This window comes from Fusarium proliferatum (assembly GCF_900067095.1).
Source record: "Fusarium proliferatum ET1 genome assembly, contig: FPRO_scaffold008, whole genome shotgun sequence".
Lineage (NCBI taxonomy): Eukaryota > Fungi > Ascomycota > Sordariomycetes > Hypocreales > Nectriaceae > Fusarium > Fusarium proliferatum.
This window is the reverse complement of record NW_022194797.1, coordinates 815,233-821,763: the sequence shown is the minus strand read 5'-3', so window position 1 is coordinate 821,763 and position 6,531 is coordinate 815,233.

Sequence of the window (6,531 nt, the reverse complement as noted above, 5' to 3'; positions counted from 1 at the left end):
AAACTAAAAGAGGTTTATATAATAATAATTACTATTAAAAAGAACTTTTTATTAAAGTATTAATTTAATTTAATTAAAATAGTTATCTTTAATTATAACTTAATTAGCTTAATTTATTATATAGACCCTTTTAGCCTAATTAATTTAATTTAGGTTAATAATAAGCTATTAGGTCTAAAGGATTTAAAAAATGGTCTTAAGGAAAAGTTATTCCCTTAAATTAGACCAAATTGCCTTCCTTACTGCCTTTATAGGCTTAAATATATATAAAGAGTGGCTTTATAATATAGTTAAAAGGGTTATTATAGTAAAGGGGGTGCTGCTTTTAATATAAAATATATCTATAGATAGAGTTCTAGGATAAAGGTAGGGTTTTATAAAGGTTTTATTAAAGTTAGAATTAAAGGAATTAGGTTAACTTTTATATAAGTTAGTTAGTAAAATTCAAATTAACCTAAAGTTAATAATAACTAGCTCTATTAATTAAATATATATACCTAAATATATAACTAATTAACCTTATATTTAAGAGCAGATAAAGTAATATTAGTAAAGAAGCAGTAGGTTAAACTGGGGATAATTAATTATATAAATCTAAATATTCTATTTTATATAATATCCTTAAATTAGCTACCTAAATAGTTATTATAATTAAAAGACCTAAAAGAAGCTATAAAATAAGGTAAAACCTTAATAACTAATTAGGCTACTTTTTTAGCTGCCCTTTTAGGCTTAAGTAGCTATAAAGAGTAGCTATAAAATATAATTATTAAAGCTAAATATATATTTAGCTTCCTTTTACTTATATAAGGGTTAACAGGCCGGTTATAGTTTAAGACCATAAAAGTAAAGATATATCTATAAATAGAGTTCTAGGATAAACATAAGGTAATGGCAGGGTTAGACTAAAGGTTTAAAGGAATTAAGTTAACTTTTATATAAGTTAGTTAGCAAAAGCTAAATTAATATCTACTAATTGATTGTATATACCTAGGTATGTGACTAGTTAACCTTATATCTAAGAATTATAGAAAAAGTGATATCAGTAAAGAAGCAGTTATTTAAACTGGGGATTAATTATATTTAACCGTAATAGGGAAATAAAATATAAAACTGATTTATTAGATTTTATACTAAAAAGATAGATTAATTAGTATAATAATTAAAGTAAGCTATATCTTATTATATTTTACTTATATAAACTATATAAAGTATAGCTTAATTACCTTATTTATAATAAAGAATTATTAATAGTTATTAACTATTTTAAGGAATTTTAATATTACTTTATAGAGATTATATATTAAATTAAAGTTTATATTTACTATTAAAATATTTTATAATTTATTATAATATAAAAACTTAATTCATAATAATTATATTATATTAAATATTTATATAGATTTAATTTTATAATTATTTATAGAAAAGGATTAAATGATAGAAAAGTAAATATAATTAATAAAAGACTAAATTATAATATTAATATAGTTAAGATAATAAAATAACTTTTAAAAAAATAATAATAAAGGAAAATATTAATTTATATAATTAATATAGATATTAAATTAAATATAGATAATATTAATAAAGAAACCTCTAGAAAATATATATAAATTTATTAAAGACTTTTATATATACTTAATATATAGATATTAAGGAGTTATAAAGACTATTAAATAATTACTATAATAAAAGTATAAAATCTTATAGAAAACGGTAAAAGAAGTTATTAAATAATATAACCTTTATATAGAAACTAAAGCTTAATAATATAAGCCTTATAGAAGACTATAATTATTAATAATAATATAATAACCTCAAGACTTAAATATAATAGATTTTATAATTAAACTACTATTATTAAAAAAACTATTAATTAGAATCTTTTATAATAGTATTATAGTTATTATAGATTAAATTATAAAAATTTTATATTACCTACCTTATAGAAAAGATATAAATGCTAAATATTCAATATATATTTTTTATAGATATATTATTAATATATATAGAATATTAATAGAGATTCTTTTAAATAGAAAAATAATATTTATGTTAAAATTTTAAAGAGCACTTATAGTATACTTAAGAATAAATTATAGACTTATAATAGCATTTAGACTATAAATAGATAGGTAAATAAAATATATAAATTAAATATTAATGTAGTACTTATAGTATTATATTAATTATAAGTAAAATAATTAGGTTAAAAAGCTATTATATATCTAACTTACTTATAGTATTATATATTATAGAAGTATATAATTTATATTATTTAATACTAATTTTAGATTTATATTAAATATTTATTATAGTATATAAAAACCTAAAATAATTAACCTAATAGCTATATTTAAAAGTAATGAATTAAAAAATCTATATAATAAACTTTAAATAAAATTTAAAATTATTAAAAAATAGATATAATAATATTATAAGCTTAAAAAAGTAAAAAGGCTTAATTTTTTTAAAAAAGATATAATTTATCTATCTATAAAAAATATTATTATTAAGTAATTAAATTATAAATTGGGCTTTAAGTATATTAAACCTTATAGAATTATAAAAAGTATTTTAATAAATAACTTTAAATTAGATTTATTATTAAAAATTAGGATTTATTTTATCTTTTATATTCTACTATTAAAATTAATAGTAAATATAATTTATATAGAATTTAATATTAAATTAAAAGATATTAATAAATTAAAACTTTATAGAGTAAGAAAGTAATTAAAGAAATATAACTAAAAAATAGTAAAAAAGAGTATTTAGTAAAATAAAAAAACTATATAAAAATAAAAATATATAAAAACTACTAAAATACCTTATTAATACCTAATAACTCCTAAAGAACTTTTACTAAAAATTAAAAAAGGGTTAAAAATAGTAAACTAATTAATAAAATTAATAGTGCTGGCCTTAATTAACTTTATTATAATAATAAAACTAGAAAGTATAATTAAATTTTCTACCTTTTTATTATTATTTATTGCCTTAAAATTATAGTTAAAAGCCTTTAATCCTTTAGATTAAGTTAAATACTTTTAGTAATAAAGATATATTAATTTTAAAAGATATTTATTTAGTTAATAATATTAAAAAATAAGCTTCTTTTTAGTAGCTTTTTTAGTAGCCTTAATATAATTTTTCTTTTAAGGTAAGCAATTTACTATAGAATTAATATAAAAGTAACTTATAAATAAGAAAGAAAAATAAACTTTTTAATAGAGTTATACCCTTTCTATTATAAAAATAGCTATAATAAATATATTTAGAATAATTCTTCTATCTATTCTTTATTATATATTCAATATAATTTTATATCTAATAAATGTAATAAGTTTAATATAAATAAGGTAATATTAAGCCTTTATAGAGGATATTATATTAGTAATTAATAAGGAAATATAAGTTTAAGTTAGACTTATTACAGACTGGCTTTTTAGCTATAACTAAAAGGATATTAATATAGATATTATTAAACTTAAAGAAAGAGAAGAGATTCTTTAAGGAAATCTCCTTATATACTATTAGGTTTTAGCCTAAATTTAAATTAAACTCTTAAATTTTATAGTCCTATAGAGGCTTAAGTAAAGCCTAAGCCTATAATATATCCCCTTACTTACCTTCTTTATTCCCTATAGGGGGATTTCTTTTACCTCTTTACTTATATATTAAAATAGTTTTAAGGTATTAAAAGCTTTAGCCTAAAACCTTATTTATCTTAATCTATAGTATATAGAGGCTTTTATTTTAAGTCTTATTTAACTTAATTTTTAAAAATTAAAAATCTAATTTAAAGTTATATAGGTTTTTAGTTATAGAATATCTAAATTTTAGCCTAAAGTCTATTATAACTTTAATTATAAATTTTTAAAGTTTTAAGCTAAATATATATAAGGTTATTATTTTATTTACTTAAATTTCTTATATTTATTAACTTAAACCCCTTATAGTTTATATATATTTTTAGGCTAATATATATTATATCTTTTCTATTTTAACTTACTTTATATAGTTTAGTCTTTCCTTTTTTTTTTCTTTTTTAGGTTATTATATTATAAGTCTTATAAGTTAGTATTATTTATATTTCCTTTTTATTTTTATTTATTAACTTCCTTTTTAATAAGTCTATCTCTTTATTATCTATATTTTTCTTTACTATATCTATCTTTATGCCCTTACCTATATATATTTAGTCTTTATTTAGTTTAGATATAATTTAGTTTTTATATTTCTGCTAATAACTTCTTTAGTTCTTTATTTCTATAATTCCTATTTTTCTTTACTTTCTTATTTAGTATATTTATTACTATTACTACTAAAGGTAATAATAATAATAATAATCTTTAGTTTTTTTTAAATTAAAAGTAAGCTATTAATTATTATCTCTATAAAGGTAATAATAAAGATAAAGACTTTACTTTATTTATTACTTTTTTTTTTCTTATAAAAAATACCTTAATTACTTAATAAATTATAGCTATCTTTTAAACTATATTTTTAGTAATACCTCTTTATATAAATACTGCTTTTAGGTAGAATCTTATTATAATTAATTATATAATCTTTTTATTATTAGCTTAAGTTTATACTATCTTTATTATAATATTATAGTTTCTATAAAGAAGTATTAATATATTATTAAGGAATGTAAAACCTTTAAGAAATATATAAAAGCTTAAGCTAATTTAAAGAAAAAGAAAGGGGCTAAAAAGCCTTAATTTTAAAGTCTCTTTATTACTTAATAATAATAACTTTATAGCTTCCTAAATATTAATTAAGATTATTAAACCTCTAGCTATACTGCCTATGTATATAATAATCCCTTTTACTTTTTTACTTTTAATTTTAATTTATATATTATAATATACTTAGTATTTAATAATAGTCTTTTATTTTTTACTTTTTTTAATACTATTAGATATTAGGCTAATTTTAATTTAGCTATTATTAAGATATAAATATTAATCATTACTTTTATTAAAATATAAAAGGATTTTTATATTAATTATAAGGCTATTACTATTTAAAGTATTAACCTCTTTTAGGCTTTTAATAATTTTAATTAGGCTATTAATTATATACTCTCTCTTTTAATTATCTTTACCTTTTTTAGCTATTATTATTATAGTAATAAACTATTTAACCTTTTAAAGAGATATTATAATAAGTCTTATTCTTTCTATCTTTTTTTTATCTTTATTTTAATTTTATTATATTAAAACTTTTTTTAAAGTTTATTAATAATAAATCTTTTTTAGGTAAAAAAAGAGGCAATAATAATAAAGATAGTAAAAATAGTAATAAAAAAGGTAATAAAAATAATACCTAATAATATTCTATTTTTAGTTTTTATATATCTTAAGTAGATAGATATTAGGTTTAATTTAGACTTAATAAAGGTTTTTAAAATATATAATCTTTTTTATTATTATTATTATACCTCTTAAGGGCTATTATAGATTATTATATTACTTTATTCTCTTTGTATTTTATAAATATTATAATATCCTTTATATTCTCTAATAGTATTTAAGTAAAGGTTATCTATTTTTCTTACTTTATAAATATATTTTTATTTTTACCTGCTTTTTTTATATTTTTAATTACTAAAATCTTTTCTATTTTATATTTTTTTATTAATTTATTAGTTTTTTCTTATAGTATTAATATTAGCCTAAATTTTAATTCTTATAGTATTTATAATAATAATAGGTTTAATATTACCTACTTAATAAGGTCTATATAAAAGATATTATATATTCTCTAAGGGATATTAAATCTAATAGTTAGAGGCAATAATATAGCCTTTACTTTATATTTAGCTACTATTTAATTAAGTTTTTTATATAATTAATTTATTTTAAAGTTTTAAAGGTTTAGCTATATTATACCTTTAATTTAAAAATATTTTATTAATTATTAGTCTTTATTATATACTTTTTAGTATTACTATTATATAAATATATAAGCTATTTAAACTACCTTAAGCCTATCTTTTAGTTAGGCTATAAACTATATTGCTTTTTCTTTATTAAAGGTTTTATTTCTTAAGGAATTAATAGGTTATTTAATAGTTTTTAGCTTATAATTATAAAGTAAGTAATTTAAATTAAACCCTATTATTAATAATATTCTATTATTTAAAGATATTTATATTATAATAAAATATAGTATCTAATTAAACTAATAAAAGGCTATTAAAAGTTATAAAACTAACTATACCTTTTAGTTTATATATTTAATATCTCTATCTATCTAGAGGTAATATACTATAAAAGGCTATTATTTTATTTCTATTAAGCTATAAAGTATCTTTTAGAACTTATTTAATTAATTTAAGCCTTAATTAAATATTATATTTCTAAAAAATCTATAAATCCTTTATTAATAGTCTTTAAAGTATAATATATATATTTTAATTAAAATAGATATTATTACTTTAAGTTAAATAAATTTTAAAAGTCTATTTATAATAACTATAAAGAAGATAGGGTTACCTCTAGCCTATATAGGTAA